Here is a 21,558-nt window from a genome sequence, read left to right on the forward strand (position 1 = left end):
GCCTATGATTTCTCTCTCTGGAGCTAGATAGCATTTTTCATCATCCTTTGGGATGACTTGGATGAGTCCTTTGGAATTGTGGTGGGTCATTGCGATGATCAGTTACTACATCTTTCACAGTTGATTATATTTACAATATTGTTGTTACCCTGGTTCTATTCACTTGATTTTGCATCAGTTCATATAAGTCTTTGCAGGTTTTTCTGAAACCTTTCCCTTTGTAAGCAATTGTATCACAACAGTATCTCATTCATGTACTACGAATGTTGTTCAGCCATTGATGAGCATCCCCTCAGTTTCTAATTCTTTGCTATCACACACACACACACACACACATGCACACACAAAGAGTTGTGAAAATATTTTTTGTACACATGGGTCCTTTTATTCTTTCTTTGATCTCTTTGGAATATAGACCTAGTAACAGTCTTGTTGGGTCAAAGGGAAAGGGTATGTATAGTTTAACAGCTCTTTGAGCAGAGTTCCAAATTGCTCTCTAGAATGGTTGAACAGGTTCACACCTCTATCCATGATGCAACAGTGTACCTGTTTTCCCATATCCCCTCTAGCATTTGCCATTTTTCTTTTCTGTCATCTTAGTCAATCTGATGGGTGGGAGATGGTACCTCAGAGTCATTATAATTTGCATTCCTCTAATCATTAGTGATTTAGAGCATTTTTATATGACTATTGATAGCTTTGATTTCTTTTTCTGAAAACTGCCTGTTCATATCCCTTGACCATTTATTAATTTGAAAATGGTTTTTTTTAATATAAATTTTGCTCGGTTCCCTATGTATTTGAGAAATTAAACTATTTTAAGAGAAACTTGCTACATCAATTCCCCTCGCTAACCCTCTCAAGCCCTCAGGTTACTACTTTTCTTCTAATTTTGTCTGCATTGGTCTTGTTTGTACAAAAACTTTGAAACTTTATATTGTCAAAATTATCCATTTTACTTCCTGAGAACCTCTCTGTCTCTTGTTTGGTCATGAACTCTTCCTCTATCTGTATATCTGACATGTAATTTTTTTTCCATTTTCCACTAATTTGTTTATGATATCACCCTGTATGTCTAAATCATGTACCCATTCTTAGCTTATCTTGGTACACAGTATGAGATGTTAATCAAAATTTACCTTCCTTTGAACACAGCACCCTTGGGTAAAAGCATGATACCTCATTTGGAGAGAGGAAAGGAGAGAAAAGGAGAGGAGTGGAGAGGGGAGGAGTTATGATGCCTAACTGGAAGTGGCCAGTTGGATCTCCAGGATGTATGCTCAATTGTGGTTTGTCACAGGTTGTGGTTTGTCCTTCATTTTTGAAGGGGACCATTGCATCAGGAAGATGATGCCTTGACTGGTAAGTGAATTGATTTTAAGTGATGGAGGTCTGTGGAAAGTCACCAGCCTCACTTTCTCCTCCAGAGTCGTCTGGGTCCAGTGGCCAACTCAAGGCTTCCTGATCTATATCTGGCCACTGGACACAAAGGGCTCTGGAGGAGAAAGTGAGGCTGGTGACTTTCCACAGACCTCCATCACTTAAAATCAATTCACTTGCAAGTCATGGCATCATCTTCCTGATGTAATGGTCCTCTTTGAGAATGAAGGACAAATCATAATATACACATCACATGGGCACGCGCACACACACACACACAATCTGAGATGTTGATCTATGCCTTGTTCCTGCCAGACTACTTTCTAATTTTTCCCAGGACTTTTGGTAAAAGTAAGTTTTTGCCCCAACAACTGAGATCTTTGAGTTTATCAAATGTTAGGTTACTGTGCCCCTTTCCTTCTGTATATCATGTACCTAACCTATTCCATTGATCAACTTCTCTGCTTTGATGATTACTATTTTATAGTATGGTTTGACATCTGGCACTACTAGTCCCTTTTCTTTTCCATTTTTTTCAATGATTCCTTGATATTTTTGACCTTTTGTTCTTTCAGATAAATTTTGTCATTACTTTTTCTAGCTCTGTAGAGTAATTCTTTGGTAGTTTGATTGGCTTGGCACTGAATAAGTAAATTAATTTAGGTAGTGTTGTTTGGGAGTTTGATTATGTATTAGCCTCTGAGGATCCTCCCAAATCCATAACACTGTGGTTCCTAAGACATCACATTGTTGGATAACCAGGTCTTGTGAGGAAGTTGTTCTTTGTATGTCCAACTCTCTCCTATAATTTCTACTTATTGATGCTAATTCTACCCTGTTAGATTCAAGCAGGCTAAGCTAAATCCCTCATCTACATGAAAGTTTCTCAAATATTTGAAGATAGCTATCATGCCACCACAAAACCTTTTTTTCTCTTTGCTAAACATCACCAGTTACTCAAGCCATTTAGCAGAATTGGAGATCTCTCTTTGCCATTAAAGCATTGGACCTTTTCTGAGAATAGTAATTCCACTCTGTAAACAGGAGCCAGGGAGACAACATCACAAGAAATGACCTCTCTCTGAGTCTTTGTGTCAGAATTTCAAGTGATTTTTGAGCAAACACTTCCCCCCCCCCCCAAATCTCCTTCTCAATACATGCAGTCAGGTTTTTATTATTAACCATAAATAAAAATCGCACCAGAGGAAAGGTCAGTCAAGTCAATCATTTCCTTGACTTCCCCACAAACAGATCTCTTACTGTGTAAAAAGCAGCCTCTCCCCATGACCTGGATGAGAGCTCTCTGAAAGAGGAAATCTAATGAAGCAGGGACAAAATCAGCAGCCTTGTTGAACCAGCTGCCTGGAGGAATTTGGACCTCTCACTTTCCTTTCTCAATGGGGAAGGAAAAGGGATCTTTGACTCAATTCCTACCTCTCTGAGAAGTTTGAGGAGAGAACTGTAAACTGTAAAGTAATGGGACTTTTTAGAATAATTCAATTCATTTCATTAGATGGACGTTTATTACACACTTGCTATCTGCTATTAAAGCCTGGGCATATAAAGATAGAGACAAGAAAAGAACAGTCTCTGGCTTCAAAGTGCTTTCATTCCATTGAAATCCACCTACTAGACAAGTGTAGGGGCCAACCCAGTGTTGCAAGGAGCTCCACTTTCCTTTGGTGCAGATATGACCTCTCTTTGTGTCTATAGTCTGACAGGGGTTATGTAGTCAAAGAATTCCCTCTTTTAGTCAACATGTTGATGAGCCTTCGTGGCATTACCTATGATGATTCTCAAGTGACAGCATGTTGTCTGTCTATGAGTCCCATACTCAAAGCTTATGCAGTTTGGGAAAACCATGCCAGGGCTTACACTATATTGGCATAACCTGTAAGAACCCAAGGTCCCTTTTAAACCATTCTGTAGAATGGAGCAGGACTCTAGGAGAGGTGTTTAATTTATTTATTTATAATATAAATTTATTGAATGAATGCTACATACAATATCATTGATACATCAATAGGTCAAGGATCTGTGATTTTGCTGATGTGGGAATTCCCTTCATCAAAGCAGATTCTAGCCCTTTAATACAGAAGTTACTGACCTTAGGCTTAGAAAATATTATGTCAGAGATGATAATCAAAATACTTTATTTACATTAATATAATCTTTGTAGTTTATGAAGAGATTCTCTGTACATTAGAGGCTCTGAATCTAGGGTCTGTGGACTCCTTTGTAGGTTTTAGTTGGTCTGTGAACTTGGATAGGAGAAAAATTACATCTTTATTTTCACTACCCTCTAACTGAAATTTAGCATTTCCTTCAATGAGTCCACTGAGTATGTTGTACATGACTGTACAATGAGTAAAGTATGCTCATGTGACAGAAATGGAAACCGAGGCTCGGGTTAGGTGAAGAGAAGGAACCATGGCTTTCTAATTTTCAGTTGAGTACTCTTCCCTCTCTATATGGTGCTGAAACTTAGACTTGCAATCATGGGATTTTTGAACTCATTGAGCCTGTCTAGCTCAAATGCTTGATTTTCAGATGGAGAAATTGAAGGCTGTAGAAAAAGTAGCTTCTCCATGGTAGACAGAGGTAGGAACCAGAGCCTAGGTCTTCTAATCCAATATTTCTCTCATAAAATCATCATAAAGATTAAGAGTGACTTCTGCAAATAGAAACTGGTACATTCATTCCCATCTAGTCTATGCGAGAAGACACCAATCCAAAGACTTTGCTCGTAATATAATTTCTACAATATATCCTGATGCATTTGGGATTTATTTGGTTTTTGTGTGTAAAAAATTATATTTATTCCTTTTGCTTCCATATCACAGTCATTTCTGGAGGCACTAGAGTGTATCCCCCTCTCTAATTACCACACACCAATCCCCAACCAGCCGTTCCTTGTAACAAAGAAAAACAGTTAAGCAAGACCAAACAACATGGCAACCATGTTTGACAGCACACACAACATTCTGTATCTATAGTCTCCCATCTCCTCAACAGATGGGAAAAGATGAATTTCCTCTTTCTTTCTGCAAGGGCCCATTAGCCTAAATGGGGATTTGAGGGGACTAGGACAGTGTCAGGGGAACAAGTCAAAAGATTTAGAGTCAAAGGACCTGGAATTTGAATCCAAGATCTATCTCTTCATACCTGAGCAACCTTGGGGCCAGTTGTTTGTCTCTCTGGATGTTAGTTCCTTCATCTGTAAAATGAGGGCATTAACCTAGCGGATCTCTGAGGTCCTCCCACTTCTAATTCCTGTGGTCTTTTAAGCAAGCCAGAAAGGATATCAATCCTTTATGAAGTGGTGACCATTTCAGTGTAAACATTCCAACCACAAAGTGCCAAATAGAAAAACAAAACATTTGCTGCTGTTGGGCAATGATCAGCCACAGACTTGGCATTTCTTCAAATGAGTACAGACGTATTGCAGTATTACCATTTTATCTGTGGAAGTCCCAGCCCCTAATGATACACACGATGGGAGAAGTCACTTTAGAGAAAAAAAAAAACCAAAAACAAGACACAGATGAGCCTGCTACATAGTCAGGATACTTAGTTCCTTAGAACTTGATAAGTGCCTGAAGAAATTCTGTGTTTTTGCTATAAATTTAAATTAGAAAGCCAGCTCCATGTTAGCTACTAAATGGATTGTATTTTTCAGTACATTGGATTTTTTTTGGGGGGTGGGGTGGGGAGGTCCAGATCTGATTTCTTCAGTATAAGAAACTTCCTGATGGAAAAACTCCCTTCTCTAATGTGGACCCACAACTTCTCTGTAACTTAGAGTGACAGTTAGTTGTCAGAGGCTTTGAGAAATTCAGTGACTTGCCCACAGTCATGCAGCTGGTGGATGTCAGAGGCAGGATTTGAATTCAGGTCTTTCTGTCTTCAGTGCCAATCCTCTAGACATTGCATCTGTGCTGCAGATCATGGCAGAAAACAGAAGAGTGGTGGAGTTGGAAGTCAAGACTGGAACTCGGGAGCAACACCAGTAACTGAATTAATTCTATTTGGTTTAATAGTTATCAAGTGCCTACCAAGTATGAGGAGATCCTGCTAGGTTTTAAGGATTCAAAGATGAAGAGTGATCCAAGGATGAGTGTATGGGATACCACGGGATAAAGAAACCTCCTGTGTGAAGATGATACCCCAGTAATTAAGATTTACCTCAAGACCTATAATAGGTTACACTGAGTTAGGGTTGGGAGAGACCCTGAAAATCATCCAGTCTAACCTGTCGCTGAAAAAGAATTCTAAATATTATACATTCAAATGCAAAATAAAGCAATAAAAATAATGAAAACTGAAAGAGAGAGAGAGTGTATATGTGTGTGTGTGTGTGTGTGTGTGTGTGTGTGTGTGTGTGTGTGTGAGAGAGAGAGAGAGAGAGAGAGAGAGAGAGAGAATGTACATTTGGGTAAATGGAAAGAAATTGAAAATTTAGAGATGAGCTAGTAAAGTCTTGCTCTTTAAAAAGGAGTAGAAGAATACATGAAAAAATACAGATTAAGGCAAAAAGTTATCCATGGCAATCAATTCACATTTACTGAATATAGATAGTGTTAGGTCAGACAGCACAAGGCATGTGGAGGAAATGTGAGCCAACTCCTGACTGTAAGAACTCTACCGTCTTATAGCAGTTACAGAAACTCAAGAGAGGCAACATGGGATAATGGATAGACAGAAAGTTGGCATTGGAGTCAGAAAGACCTAGTTTCATTACAGTTCAGTGGAAGAAGAATTGGACTTTTGAGTTTGAGTACTTGCGTTCAAATCCCAGCTTTGTGAATATGGGCAAGTCACTTAATTTCTCTTGGCCTCAGTTTCCTCCATCTGTAAAATGAATCTTTGCTGGACTAAATGATTTCTAAAGGCCCTTACAGGCTGTGGACCCATCTGTCAGTGAAATAGACTCTGAGCTGGGAAGCTGTCTTTAATGAATTACAGTTTTTACAAATTACAAATAAATTAAAAATTGCTAATCTCTATCAGTGAAGGGAGTTTCCATGTCTGGACCCTGTCTTCCCCTGCTCCACCCCCTATGAAAAAAGAATTACACATAGATTTTTTTGTTTATTTGTTTTTCTATCTAGACATATAATTTCACTAGTCTTTCTACTGGTTAATGTTGGCAGCTCATTTGTAATTTATATTCTTGGAACAATGCCTAGGCTAAGAGAGCGTTTAAGTCTCTTGTTCACGGTTACAAAGCTAATTTATTTCCAAGGCAGGACTTGAACCCACCTGCTTTACTGAAGGGAAATAGTAGGGCTTTCTACAATATTCCCTGGCTCTAGGGCTGACCCCCTGCCATGAGGATCTTTAGTCTGTAGGGTTCTGCCAAGGCTAGTGTCCCCTGGCAAATGTGTGGGGAGGTGGTTTGCTCCGGGCTGTGGGGCTGGGAGTGTTGGCTGTTAATATATTTTCCTAATTCAATCCTACATTTCTAAAGTAAATTCTTCTTCTTTTTTTTTTTTTTTACCACTACTATGTGATATCATGTGACTGAGTAATTATTGGCTGGTTGTGGGAAAGATATTCAAAGGGGATGATGGCTCATGAGCATTAATTTAAAAAAAAAAAAAAAGACTTAATTCCAGCTCTTTTTGGCTCCAAGGCCAGCCTTCTAGCCATTACATCATACTTTCTCTCATATATACACAGAGAAAAAATATTGAGCCTAGCTTTTAAATACTCCTATAGACTGTGCTGTCTTAATCTCTTATGATAAGTAACAGTCATTTCTGAGAGAGCTGAACAGAGTGAGGGATTCAATCTCATAGCTGCTGAGCTAGGAGGAGCTGACTGGATTATGGGGAGGGCCCTTTTAACTTTTAGGTAAGGGAACTAATGCCCAGACATGGTGAGGGACTCGCCTAAGGTCATACAGGTGCAAATATCACAGCCAGATATGAACTCAGATTTGCTGGTTCCAAATCTAGTGCTCTTTCTCCTACAACCTTGCACTCTATTTACTCTGAGCGAATTGGCCCAGTAGACAATAACTGAAATGCGTACATTTCCTGATTGTAATAATCATCCTAATTGTTAATCATTTTTGTATGGTAGTCATGGTCTTAGAGAGTTGTCTGAGCCATTTGCATAGGATTTGTCAGAGGTAGGATTCGAACTCAAGTTTTTCTGGATTCAAAGTCAACTTTCTATTCACTATGTTAGGAGACATAACAACCCTGTGAGGTAGATGTGCTAGTATCATCCCCAAGGTAAGTGACCTGCCCACGGTCACATGGTGTGGTTCATCCTTCATTTTCAAAAACCACCAATACCATGGGATGATGTCTTGACTAGCAGTCAAGTGAGGCAGAGTTGCATAAAGTAATCAGCTTTACTCACTCTTCCAGAATCACTGGAGTCCAGTGATGAGACAAAAGTCAGGATGACTGGCTGTGGCTTGGAATGCAGTGGATGACCTTGGCATGTCTGACAACTGACCAAGTTCTCATGGTTTGAGGGATAGTAAGCGTCTGAGGCAACATCTGAACCTAGATCTTTCTGACTCTAGTTACAGAGCCACTCACTTGGATCACTTAGCTGCCTACTAAGAAGCCTTTCATATTTGGCATCATCTGTGACTTTGAGAGAGTAAGTAATTTCATGTATTTAGTTGACCAATAAAATAAATGTACTGAGTTAGTTTTTCCTATGGGCCATAAAGGCATCAGACTTAGCAGTTAGGGCCAGAAAGGCTGTGTGAGTCAATCAATCAACATTCATTAAGTGCTAACTTGGGGCATCTCTTACCTCATAATTTCCATGTTCCTAGTGCTCCAATAAACACATTTATAGCTGTGTGGAAAGAGTGTTCTTAGTAAGCAATGGGAAGGCAAACTCTCTTTTGGACACAATTTTGGAATACGACTAATCCTGGTGAATTTAAAAAAGAAGATTTTACGTCCTCCAAACAAAGGGACAAAGGATAAAAGTTGAGGAATCATGAGGAGACTTTAGAAACATCTGGTGGGAGAAGCTATTTCTAATCTATTCTGAATGTTATATTAGCATCTTATGATAGAAAAAGTTCTCTGGGCTAGCTAGGTGGCACTATGGGTTGAGTGTTAGTCTTGAATCAAGAAGACTCATCTTCCTGAGTTCAAATCTGACATCAGACACTTACTAGATGTATGACCCTGGGTAAGTCTCTTAACCCTGTTTGACTCAGTTTCCTCATCTATAAAATGAGCTGGAGAAGGAAATGGTAAACCATTCCAATGTCTTTGCCAAGAAAACCCCAAACGGGGTCACAAAGAGTTGAACATGACTCAATAACAAAAGAAAAATTCTACAAGGTGTTTAGGAAAGGCAAGATGTTACATCAGAACCAAATAACAGGAAGTAAGGAAAGGAAAGGAGGGAAATTCAATCCCTGCTAGAGTGAAAATAAAACCAGAAACTTTCAGTAAAGTCATTAGAAACAAGAACAAAACTTTATAAAGACTCTGAAAGATAAGAGCGAAAAATATATGAGGAGTGTGTGAAAGATGGTCTTCCCCTTTCTAGCCTTATCTTGTGGTTGTCTCTTTCCCATGTCCTTTGCTCCAGACAAACTAGTCCACTCACTGTCCCATTTCTGTGTCTTTGCCCATATTATTTTAACATGCCCTGCTCCATATTTCTCCAGAAATTCTGACCATCCTTCAAGGCCCCAGGTCCCAATGGCACCTCCTTCAGGTAGCCTTCCTTGATTCCTCCTAATCAGAACTGTTCCCTTTTTTCTGTGAATACTTATAGAACTTTGTACATGTCACAGAACTTTCATATTCCACTTTCTATTATACTTGCATGTCTGTTGTGTCTCCTCTACTAGAGCCTTAGCTCTTTGAAGATAGGGATTCTCTCATATTCAGTTTTGTATCTTTCCCAGCATCTTGCTACTGAAGAATTGACCCTTCTAGCCACTGATACACATAGAATTATGCCTTATAAATGGTTATTGAATTGAATTATATACAATTAAAACCCCAAACTTTCTCCTTTCTCCTACCAAGAATAGAATTAGAAAAGGACTATAAAATGCAATGATTTTTTCCAAATATAAGACGCTAGATTATTAAGGCATGTACTAAACGCTTACTATGTGACAGGCATTTTCTTATGGATAAGAAAAGTAAAGGAGGCAGTGTAATAAATTAGAGACAACATGGACTTGGAGTTGGAAGCCAATGACTAGCTTTGTGATCATGGGTAAGTTGCAGCCTCTCTGAGTCCCAGTTTTTCCTCTGTAAATTGGAGGGCTTGGACAAGATAAATTCCCAAGATCCCTTTCAGCTTTAACATTTTGTGACCCTATGACATAAAAGAAGGGAAAAGACAGGAGACAATATAAAAATATAGGAAACCAAATGATTTTGTAATAGGACATCATGGACGTAGAATCATAGATTTAGATCTGGAGGATGCCTTAGAGGCCACCAGGTCCAAATCCTTCATTTTATACAGATGAGGAAACTGAGGACCAAGGAGTTTAGATGACCTGCCCAAGAAAATATAGACAATAAGTGGCAGAGCTAGACCTGAATCTGAATCCCCTGTTTCAAGTTAATAATGGAGGAATTGACATTTCACTATCACAACACATTGTGAGATTTAGGGTTGGACAGGACCTTCAAGATCTTCTAGTTCTACTCTTTATTTTTACAGAGAAGGAAACTGAGGCCCAGAAAACAAAACCTTTACTCATGTATCCAGTGGCTCGTCCTTCGCCTCTCTCCCTTTCCATTGCTTTCTGCTTATTTATCTGTGTATGTAGGGGCACCTAGGTGATGCAATAGATAAAGTGCTGGGCCTGGAGTCAGGAAGACTCATCTTCCTGAGTTCAAATCTGGCCTCAGACATTTACTAACTGTGTGACCCTGGGTAACTCACTTAACCTTGTTTGCCTCAGTTTTCTCATCTGTAAAATGGGCTAGAGAAGGAAATGTCAAATCACTCCAGTATCTTTGCCAAGAAAACCCCAAATGGGGTCACAATGAGCCAGAAATGACTGAGAAATGACTTTAACAGCAAAAATCTGTGTATGTGTTGTCTCTACCAGTAGAATGTAATCTCGAAAACTTTCCCAACCAGATCTGTGACAATTGTCACCCACAATTCAATCCAATGAACAAATGATGTATTTATTGACTATTCCTGTGCTTTCCTTGGATAGGGAAATTGCCTGTCCTAATGCAGAGCAGCACCTGTTCTGCATCTTGGCCTTAGAGACTTATCTGGAGCTCCTGAGAGGTTCCATTTCCTCCCTGGGATCACACAACCAGTATGTATCAAAGGCAGAATTTGAACTCAGATCTTCCTGACTCCAAGACTGGCTCTGTAACCACTAGTCTACATATACATATATATACAAGTACCCATTAAACTACTGGGTGCTGGGGACAAAAGTCAAACAATCCCTGCCTTCAAGGAATTTCATTCCATGGAGGAGAACAACACGTACAAAAAATGTATTAATATAGAATAAGTACATACAATTTCAAATTCCAGGAGGGGAGGCCCGAAGGCATGGGCACACGAGCATCTGGGCAGCATCAAAGTGGATACTCTCTCTGTGTGAGAGGATCTGAGGAGGAGGGATGTTCTCCTGATGACTTTAGACCAAGCCTCTCTGGATCTCATTTTTCTTATCTGTAGAATTAGGAGGTTGACCTAGATTTCTAAGGCTTCTTCCAGCTCTAAAATGCAATAATACATTGAGCAGGCATAGCAGCAGATTTCTTGGAGCCACGAGAGGGTTTATAGCTCTTGTTTACAAACTCAGACAAGGACCAATGGAAGCCACGTTAGCCATCCCAACAGAGCTCTGGTGTCTTGACATAGAGTAGAATCCCATGTGTTTTCATCCTTTGTTGCCAAAGAAGGCCATGCCATTAGAGAAATGATGATATGACTTGCACTTGACTTTGCTTTGAGTGAGGGAGGGCTGTGCAGGTCACCAGCCTCACTTCTCCTCCAGAGCCATCTGAATCCAGTGACCAGATATTCATCAGGATGACTGGAGATGACCCAGGATGAGGCAATTGGGGTTAAGCGACTTGCCCAAGGTCACCCAGCTAGTGAGTGTCAAGTGTCTGAGGTGAGATTTGAACTCAGGTCCTCCTGACTCCTGCACTGGTGCTCTATCCACTGCACCACCTAGCTGCCCCAATGTAGAACATCATGGAAGGCAATTATTGTTATACAACATTTCAGACCTGCTAAAATCCCACTTGAGAAGTGTTTCCCAATGCTTCTTAATGCCAGTGACCCCTCCTTGGTTATTTCCAATCGACTCCATGTATATATTGTTTGTACATTTCATATATATATATATACGTATACATGTATGTATATATGTCGTTTGTACACAGTTGTTTGCGTGTTGTTTCCCTCCTTGGACCATGAGTTCCTTGAGGGCAGGGACTTCGGATTCCCAGTACTAAACATAGTGTCTACTATATAATAGGTACTTAATAGATGTTTATTGACTGACTAAAATTCTTAAAAGTTCTGAATTACTAAATTATATTCAGTGATCAGTCAGGTGTACAATGTAATTAACACGAACATTTATACTTATACTGCTCATGCAGGAGTGTATGCTAGTCAGTTTAACAACTGACTCTTTGTGGGGGGTGGGGGAGAATGTACCCAGGACATACTTTTTAATCTTCATTATTCACATTTTCTCCATCACTTTTTAAAATCTAGACAATCAACACAACAATAAGTCAAAGGGTTTGCTGCTTTCCAAGGTGTAAATGCTCACACTGAAAATTCAATCATTATCTCAATCCTCAGAACCTTGTCTGGTAACCACTGCGCTCATGCCTGCCCATCCAGTGTGACATTTGTCCAGATCCTTTAGGCCACCACAGGGGCTCCACCCAACCTGCTGGGGTTATTCTTTGCTTTCTCATACTGTTGAGAGGACACCAGTGGAATCTGTGGGCTGCCCATCTATTATCTTTTGATCTCGTCCCATGACCAGTCCATCTTTTTTCATATATATAGTTCACTCACACTAAGCTAAATAGCAGAGAGACAGCACAGTGTATTGGATAGAAAACTTGAATTCAAGTCCTTCCTATGACTGTGTGACCTTGACCAAGTCACTTAATTACTCATTGATCTAGGGCAGAAGCATCAAAATACACCACAAGGGGCCAGTAACACACTCGGATAGATTAAATCAGATTAAATGTAATTGGGGAATACTTAACAAAATAAAAATATAACAGGGAATAGATAATGTTAATGCATGGTTTTCTAAGTCAACATGGAGCCTACAGAGATCCTTCTGTACAATTTGAATGGCCCCTGCTTTTCTATTTGAATTTGATACCATTGGTTTAGGGAGTTGCCTAGAGAAGTGGTATCAAACTAAGATAGAAATGGGGACCACTAACTTTTATAGAAGGATCCCTGTGAGCCCCATATTGACTTAGAAAACCACATATTAGCATTATCTACATCCTTTTGCATTTTTATTTTGCTAAGTATTTCCCAATTACATTTTGATCTGGTTCCTTAATCAGCTGCTTTTTTGAGATCTTGACTCTAAACTAGAAACTGCAGAGAAGGTTCTGACCTGCATCAACAGAGAGAGTTCCTCATGTCAATGAAATCACAACTCTAGTTCCTATCATGAACTAGATGATAATTTTAAAGTGCTGCCATTAATCTGTCAAAAAGACCCAATTTTTCACCTTTCTAAAATTAAACCGGGATAGAAAATCTAGCAGATTATGAATTCTCTTTGTGAAATCCTGACATAACCCAAATAATTTAGGTAGGTGTGAACTTTTAGATGAAGAATACATATGATCACTTTCCCACGTCCTGGGAATGTCTTTCAGAACCTTTGCTTTTTTGAGAAATGGCAGATCAGAAGACCACAGATAGGGTCATGAATTTAGAGCTTCATAGGACATTAGAAATCATTCTTGTTCAGCCCTCTCCTTTTTTGGATGAGGATACTTGAGTTCAGAAAAGGGCAATGAGTTGGCCAAGATCACCAAGGTCAGCAAGCATCTTTGATGGCAAACCAAAGGTTTTTTCCACTAGATCCATCTGCCTCTCACACATCTATAGAGAGGAACTTAAGAAAGCAAGCCCCCATTCTTTAGGAGGCACAGGTTCCCTGGGAGTGATTGAACTCATAAGAATAGCTGAGTGGGTATCATGCTTATTGGTATTACGAAACTGAAGCTGGAAATTCTTTGAAGGGTCAATTTCACGGTTCTTGTTCAATCTCTCAAAAAGGTCTGTCCCTTTGCACCTTATTAAGTTAGGAGAGCAGCCGTCATCAACAAATTTCTAGTGCAGCTATTTCTAGTGGATCGTCATAGGGTTCTTCTGGCAAAGATGCACTCAACTAAATGAACAGCCATCATACCTCTGCTTGGTTCTTTGCAGTTTGAGAACTTGGGAATTATTCTTAAAGGACAAGTAACTCACCTGAAGAATTCCTTGTCTGCTCCACAGTTTGAAGTCTGCGCTTCTTCAGGATGGGAATCACTGATAATTCCTTATCTGAAATGAGAAAAAAATTGTACAAAATTACTTGTGAAAACAAAGATAGTATATCACTTAGCATAAAAAGCTTCCAGCTTTCTCTGCTGCCCACATGTAAGGAATTGTGTGTCAGATAAAGAGGCAGGCAGACCTGGGGAAACCTCTGAATCTTGCCTCTGACATCTTTAAAGCTATTAGATCACTTAACCTTCTGAAGCCTCAGTTTCCTCATCTGTAAAATGGGGATGATTAATAACTGTACTTCACAAGTATTATGAGGCTCAAAAGATTATACAGCAGTCTTACTGCAGTTTTAAGCTATTAAGGCCTTCTGTATGTAAAATGTTGGGTTTTTTTTTTTAACCAACTTTCAACTCCTATAAATATTTGTTTGTTATTCTTAGTGAACCAAGCACAGAAGACCACAGCAGGATCCATGGGAGGCAGTATGAATTGAGGGAGTGGAGAGGCAGAAAGAATGTCTCAGAAGGAACAGACTCTCTGCGAAGGCACGATCTGATGAGAAGGGCAGAACAGGAATGGGGCTGAAGCCTGAGCTCCCCATCTCTCTCCTGGGCATGTCAGTAAAACCTCTGGGACTTCACCCTCCTTATTTGGAAAAGTGGAGGGCTGGACCAGCTGACCTTAGAGGTCACACCTAGCTCTAAATCTCTGATCCTTTGAAGATAAACAAAATTCTGTCTCTGCCTCTAACTCCTAGAATCTCTCTGGACCTAAAACAACTCATTGTATTGCTTTATCTACAAAACAGGGGGGTTGAACTGGATTTTTTTAAAGGTTCTTTTCTGCTCTAAATCCTATGAGTGTCACCACATCCTGCTATAATTCTTCTATAGTTTCTCTAAGATTCAAACCTTTCCCCCCATTTCTGTGGCCATGATCCCCTCAGTATATCATCTCTCTATTACCAACCACCCAAATATCTTAACCTGGTCTCCCTGTTCCCTATGGGGCAGCGAGATGGTACGGTGCATAGAGTGCCATGCTTGAAGTAAGGAAGACCCATCTTTGTGAGTTCAAATCTGACCTCAGATACTTCCTAGTTGTGTGACCCCTGGGCAAGTCACTTCACCCTGTTTGCCTCAGTTTCCTTATCAGTAAAATGAGTTGGAGAAGGAAATGGTCAACCACTCCTGCATCTTTGTCAAGAAAATCCCAAATGGGATCATGAAGAGTCAGACACAAGTGAAGTGATTAAATAACAACTCCCTCCTTTCCTCACTATACATTGCTACTAGAATGGATCTTCTCATACATTCAGTCAGCAAACATTTATAATACACCAACTGCGTTCCCAGCATATGGTGCTAAGTACGATGGGGACAACAAGGCACACAAAGAAAGGCAAAACTGTGCTCTCTGTGCTTGAGTGAAGACAACATGTAAATAAATAGGTCTATACAAGAAGTAGAGGGAAGGGAAGAGGAAAGGGGAAGGATACGGGGTAAGTGACAATGAGGAGTTGACATGGACAAGGTGGAGAAAGGAGAGCCTAGGAGTAGGGAAACTAAATCAGGAAGCTATTATTAGATGTAGTCTTTATTAGAAGCAATAAGGATATGACCCGGTGGTTATAGTAGTGAAGTTGATTTTTCAGTTGTTTTTCAGTTATATCTGACTCTTTATGATCCCCTTTGGGGTTTTGTGGTAAAAATATTAGCGTAGTTGGCCATTTCCTTCTCCAGCTCATTTTACAAATGAGGAAACTGAGGCAAAGTTAGAGGACTTGCCCAGGGTCACAAAGTTAGTAAATATTTGAGGCAGGATTTGAACTTATGAAGATGAATATTCCTGACTCCAGGCCTGGCACTCTAACCACAGCACCGCCTAGCTGCCAGTAGAGTTGATAAAATGGAAATAAATTGGGTATGAAAGGTGAGAGTTAGAATATCAAGGTTGATTCTGAAGTTGGATCTGGAAGTATGGTGACATTCTCAACACAAATGGGGAAATTTGGAGGAAGGGCAAGTCTAAGATGGAGAAGATAATGATTGGTAGGATCATAGGATTTAGGCCTAGGCAGGACCCTGGAACATGAAATTCTAGAGTTGAAGAATCATTTAGCTCAGTTGTCCATCTTATAGATAAGGAAATTGAGGCCCAGGGAAGGGAAGCAACTTGTCTCAGGTTACGTGGCTAATAGTTAGCTATAGTTCGCATTTCGTGTTCCTGTGGTTGAACATTCAGATATTCCTTAGTTTTAATATTCCAGAATTTGTTCATGAAGTCCATACTTTTTTAATTTGTGATTTTATAGAATTCATTTCTATCCATTTCAACTTTTGTCTTTTCTGATAGAAGAATCATAATATTTTAGTCTTTTTTTTGGTACTTAGGTTGGTTTAAGGCAGTTAGATAGCTCAGTGGATAGAGCACTGGGATGAGTCAGGAAGACCTGAGTTCAAAACTGGTCTCAGACACTCACTAGCTGTGTGACCCTGGGCTAGTCACTTAACCTCTGTTTGCCATTTACTACCCCAGTATCTTTGCTAAGAAAAGCCCTGACCGTATTGGCATGATTTGGTCCATGGGGTCATGAGGAGTCAGATATGACTGAACAGCAAAGAACAGCACAGATAGGACAAGTTTCAATATACTGGTAGAACCAAGGATTTCATGTTGTTTCCCAAGACTTCCTCTAGCAGTACCCCACATTTTCTTGGCCTCTCTGGCCCTAGTCACACACTGCCTTTAGCAGAGACCACAACAGCTCCCAGAACGATTTCCTTGTGCTCTACCCACATAACAGTTTAGAGATTGTATGCAGAAGTAGAGATTGCATTATTTCCCCTAAATGTTGAAACTCCTCTAGCATTTTTCCACTCATTCCTGAAACTACTCAGTGTTATCTGTGAACATGGTGATTATTGGGGACTAACTTGAGGATGACCCTGGGGCTATGTTTCTGGCCTCAGGGAGTTTATATTCTCCTGGTCCCATTACCCAGAGTTTCATTTTCTATCATCTGATCTTTTATTTATCTGTGATATTTTTCCTTAACCCAAAGGTGACTGACTGTTTACAAAATAGGCTTTAATAGAAAATCCAGTGAAAACTTTTGGAAAGCTTATATAAATTCAAAGCACTTGTCTCTCCTTGTTCACATGCTTAATTAACCTCTTTGAAAATCTTTCACAGGTTAGCCAGGCATGATTTTCCCTCACAGAAATGAGGTTGTCTTTTCACCAATAAGTTACTCTTCCTTAAGTGTTCTGTGATGTAAACTTTTATTATGGATTTCCCCAGCTTCTGGGGAAATGATATGGACCTCCATTAAAGTCTGATGATGCCTGATCATGATGTGGGAATGATAAGAAGGGTTCAAAGGCTTTGCCAGGACAATGAGAGCACTGTTGATAGGGTCAGGTCTATGCTTTAGGAAGATCAGTTTGACCACTGAGTGGAGGATGGGCTGGAATGGGCAGAGACTTGAGGCAGGGAGATCCCCAGGTTATTGCAGTGGTCCAGGCTTGAAGTGATAAAGGACTGCACCAGGGTGGGGGCTGTATCAGAGGAGAGAAGGGAGTGTATATAAAGGAGGTAGAGAGGTAGAAACAGGAGGACTTGGCCATTGATTGGCTATGGGGAGTGAAGGGAGGACTAGAGGATGACCCCTAGGTTGACAGTCCAGGTGACTAAGAGGGTGGTGGTACCCTAGACAGCATTAGGGAAGTTAGGAAAAGGGTGGGGCAGTGGTGGCACTAATGATTTCAGTTAAATTTCTAAAAGTTTGGAAACTTTTAGTTTCAGTTATAGGGCTTAACGTTATGCAAGCCCTATAACGTTATAGGGCTTAACATGTCTATAAGACATCCTGGTCAAAATGTCTGTAAGTCAGTTGAAGATGAGAGACTGGGGGAAAGAGGTGAAGGCTGGGTATCTGGATCTGGAATCAACTGAACAGAGATGATAGTTGAATCTATGGGAGGTAGGGAGATCACCAAGTCAAATAGTATAGAGAAACAGAGCCTTGGGGGATGCCTATGGTTAACTGAGGAGTGGTCAGACAAATAGGAGAACCAGCAGAGAACAGTAATTAATGTAGGTCATCAGCTTCTCTGAAACTTCAAGTCCTAGAGAGTTGCCTGGGGGCACTGAGGTAAAGTGACCTGTCCAGGGCCCTATGGTCAGGATATTTCAAAGGCAGTGCTGGAATCTGGGTCTTCTGATTTCAAGGTGAGTTATCTATCTATATCACTAGGGCAGCTAGGTAACTCAGTGTGTAGAGTGCTGGCTGAGCCTGGAGTCAGGAGGACCTGAGTTCAAATTTGGCCTCAGACACTTCCTAGTTTTGTGACCCTGGGCAAGTCCCTTAACCCTGTTTGCTTCAGTTTCCTCATCTGTAAAATGAGCTGTAAAATGGCAAACCACTCCAGTATCTCTGCTAAGAAAACCCCCAAAGGGTTGGACATGACTGAGATGACTGAACAACAACCCAGCTACCTCTTTGGATGGATATGAATCCAAAGAGGTGATAAAAAACGGGGAAAGAGTCTCAAGCAGTGAGAACTATCCTAACAGTTTGACTTAAAGAATATCGTTTGTGTGCCATTTAACTGTGGTGATAAGCAGGAGGGGTCAGGGGTCAGAGTGCTGGTGGACACTACCAGCCGTATATGACATGCTCTCCTTACTCCCTGGTCCTGCTCCCCACTCATGCCTGTGACACATTGCATGGCTACAAGGATGGAAAGTTGAAGGAAAATATTTATTAATTATAATCTATTAATATTGTTTAAACCTAACTTTATGTGGCTAGAAATTGTCTAACTCTGATATTTTCCCCATAGTATTAGAAGCCTTGCTTGTCGCCAGATGCTGTCCAATCTTTATGCCAGGTCAGCCCCTTCAAGTTGAAATGATCTGGATCAGAGGTGGGGAACCTGTGATCTTGAGGTTACATGTGGCCCTCTAGGTCCTCAAGAGCAGCCCTTTGACCGAACCCAAACTTCATAGAACAAATCCCTCGAGGACACATGTGGCTTAAGAGGCCACAGGTTCCCCACCCCTGGATGTTTGAGAACAATAATTTCCAAGCTGCAGTGTCCACCATGCATGACTGCAGGAGCATTGGCTAGGTACGGCTAATACCAACTGGCAGCAAAATCTTCTAGGATCTTAGAGTCTTTGCTAGAGAGCTGGCAGGGAACTTAGAAGTCATCTACCCAGATCCTTTCATTTTATAGATCAGAAACTGAGACATAGAGAGATTGAATGATTTTCCTAAAGTCCTCCTAAAGTGTGAGATAGCATTTGAACCTAGGTTTTCTTGATTCCAAGTCTAGAGCTCTATCGACCGTACCTACCATCCAGCCCTGATCGCCAGCCTCCTATATGCCAACTGAGTTGGAATTTCCTAATTGTGTACTCAGATGCCAAACCCTCACCTCCCTGTCTTAAGTCAGGCACAGGTTCTGGGGAGCCTGGGATGAAGGGTGAGGAGGGTGAGGCACTGGACTCACCTGAGATTCTAAAGACTGCTACCACTAGCAGCATTAGCACATTACCATTTCTTTCCAAGATTCTGAGGGAATGGAAGAATCTTTGGTAGGACTGGCTAATCACGAGAAGCTTACCAAACAATATTGCCAGATACAGCATCATCACAAGCAATCCCATCAAATAATTAGCTCTAAACAGTAACAATCTCCCAGCCTTTGATTCTCAATCCCACAAATGCATCTTATATATAAAATCATATTTTTGTTCAAAACACAGTTAAAGAAAACAGCAGTTTGGTTGAGCAGGAATAAACCAGACTTCCTCGAAAGGATGTACTCCATGCCTCAAACCTTCAAATTTCAGGAAACTTTTTAATATCATTTTTTTAACAGTAAAAACTGGTTTGGAAGTGTTTTCTTTCCTCTCCCATGTTACAAGCTTTCTCTTTCTCTCCGAAAAAACAATATAGCACACTTTCTACTAGCTTTGGATTAGAAATTTAAAAGAGAGAGATTCATTTGTCAGCCAAACATACGTGAATATAATCTTAGGCAGTTCCTGTCCTATTCCCACTACTTTGAAACTCATCATTATTATCCCTCTTCCTCCCCAAAATAGAAAATGCTCAGAAATAAGAACCTGCCGTCTTTAGAGGAGTTGGAATCCACCGGTCTCCCTGTTACTCTTCTCTTTGGGTAACAGCAGTAGAGATAGAGAGGCACTTGCTTAAATAGCTGATTTCAGCTTGGCAGAGACTGTCATTCATGGCTGAGATGCTGCGTGATTCCCGCAGGGAGACGACTACACAGTTGGCCATTTACAGAGCACAAGAGGGCAGTGTCTCAAAAGCTAACAGTAGCCCAGACCCCAGAGCCAACTGGTTTTCACTGAATTCACTAACTCCTTGAACACATTCCACTGAGAAGCCTTATGCAAATGTTAGCAACATTATATATAGCATCCCAGGGAGCAAAATACTCCAGCTAATTTTGCCAAGGTCTCCACCTAAGATTACCTTCCCCCTCTCCCCCCATGAACCAGTTACTCATATGGTAACTCCAAATAATACCTGACATGGGAAAAGAGCTTTCAACTTTTTCAAAGTACTTTTATTTTCATGACCTCATTTTATCCTCATAATAATAGCTGGCTTGCCAATGAACCCCTCTGTGCCTCAGTTTCCTTATTGTAAAATAAAAGTTGTCATCCAGTGGTCCATTTAGGAGAGATTATTATTCTGATAAATATATATTCATTTTGAGAATTTGGATTTTTGGGGAATAATATCTGCCATTCATAGGTCTCTGGATTGGGATCTTCATTTCATAGATGAGGAAACTGAGGCGCAGAGAGGTTAGGTGAGCTCCTCAGAATCACATAGCTAGCTCCTTTTTCCTCACTGAGGTTTCTTACATCATATTATATTGCCTGTCTAAGGTGTATGTGTGTGGTGGTGGTGGTGATGGGACGTGGGAGGTGGAAATCTGCTTATTCAAGTAAATTCTAGAAAGTGGGGTCCTACAAAAGGAATATATGATACTATTCCCCCATTTTCCTTGGGCTGGGAATGGAGAATATTCATTTGTAGTCAGAAGATCTGAGTTCTAGTGCTGGCTCTGTGATTCATCAGTTAGGCCAAGTCACTGAATCGTTCTGAGCCTAGATCTCCTTATCTGCAAAATGGGGATGGTGATACTAACTGCTTCACGTGGTTTCTGTGAGGAAAATACTCTGCAAGCTTTTAAGTTCTATATAAAAATTAAGGCTCTTTGAAGTGTTGGAATAGAAATAATATTCTATCTCTCCCTATCCCCCTTCATCCCTCCCTCCTTCTCTGTCTCTCTCTCTCTCTCTCTGTTTCTCTCTCTCTCTCTGTCTCTCTCTCTCTCCCCCCCCCCATGTCTTTCTATCTCTGCCTGTCTCCTTCTCAGCATTTTGTACTGCCTTTACCTGAATATCCGGTTCTAGCCGTCATTAGTCTTATCTATCATCATATCTTGACTCCTCTACCAGCTAGAGAGATCCTGGAGGTCAGAGACCCCCTGCCTCCCCTTCCCCACAACCAAGTTATATTTTTTCTTCCCTTATTTTCTAATAGAGTGCTTTGTGAATAGTAGGTGCTTACTAGCTGGGCAAGTCACTTAACTCTGTTTGCCTCAGTTTACTCATCTGAGTAAAATGAACTGG

General features: G+C 40.5%; 1 protein-coding gene across 1 annotated transcript in view; it reads right to left on the bottom strand.

Annotated features, from left to right (window-relative positions):
* The window catches only part of SMPD3 (sphingomyelin phosphodiesterase 3), a 254,762-nt gene that overhangs the window by 136,769 nt on the left and 96,435 nt on the right, over positions 1-21,558 (bottom strand). Inside the window, exon 2 of the mRNA XM_072636163.1 lies at positions 13,852-13,926. The gene's annotated coding sequence lies outside the window, so the exon portion shown is untranslated. The remainder of the gene's footprint in view (positions 1-13,851; positions 13,927-21,558) is intronic.

This window comes from Notamacropus eugenii, chromosome 1 (genome assembly GCF_028372415.1).
Source record: "Notamacropus eugenii isolate mMacEug1 chromosome 1, mMacEug1.pri_v2, whole genome shotgun sequence".
Lineage (NCBI taxonomy): Eukaryota > Metazoa > Chordata > Mammalia > Diprotodontia > Macropodidae > Notamacropus > Notamacropus eugenii.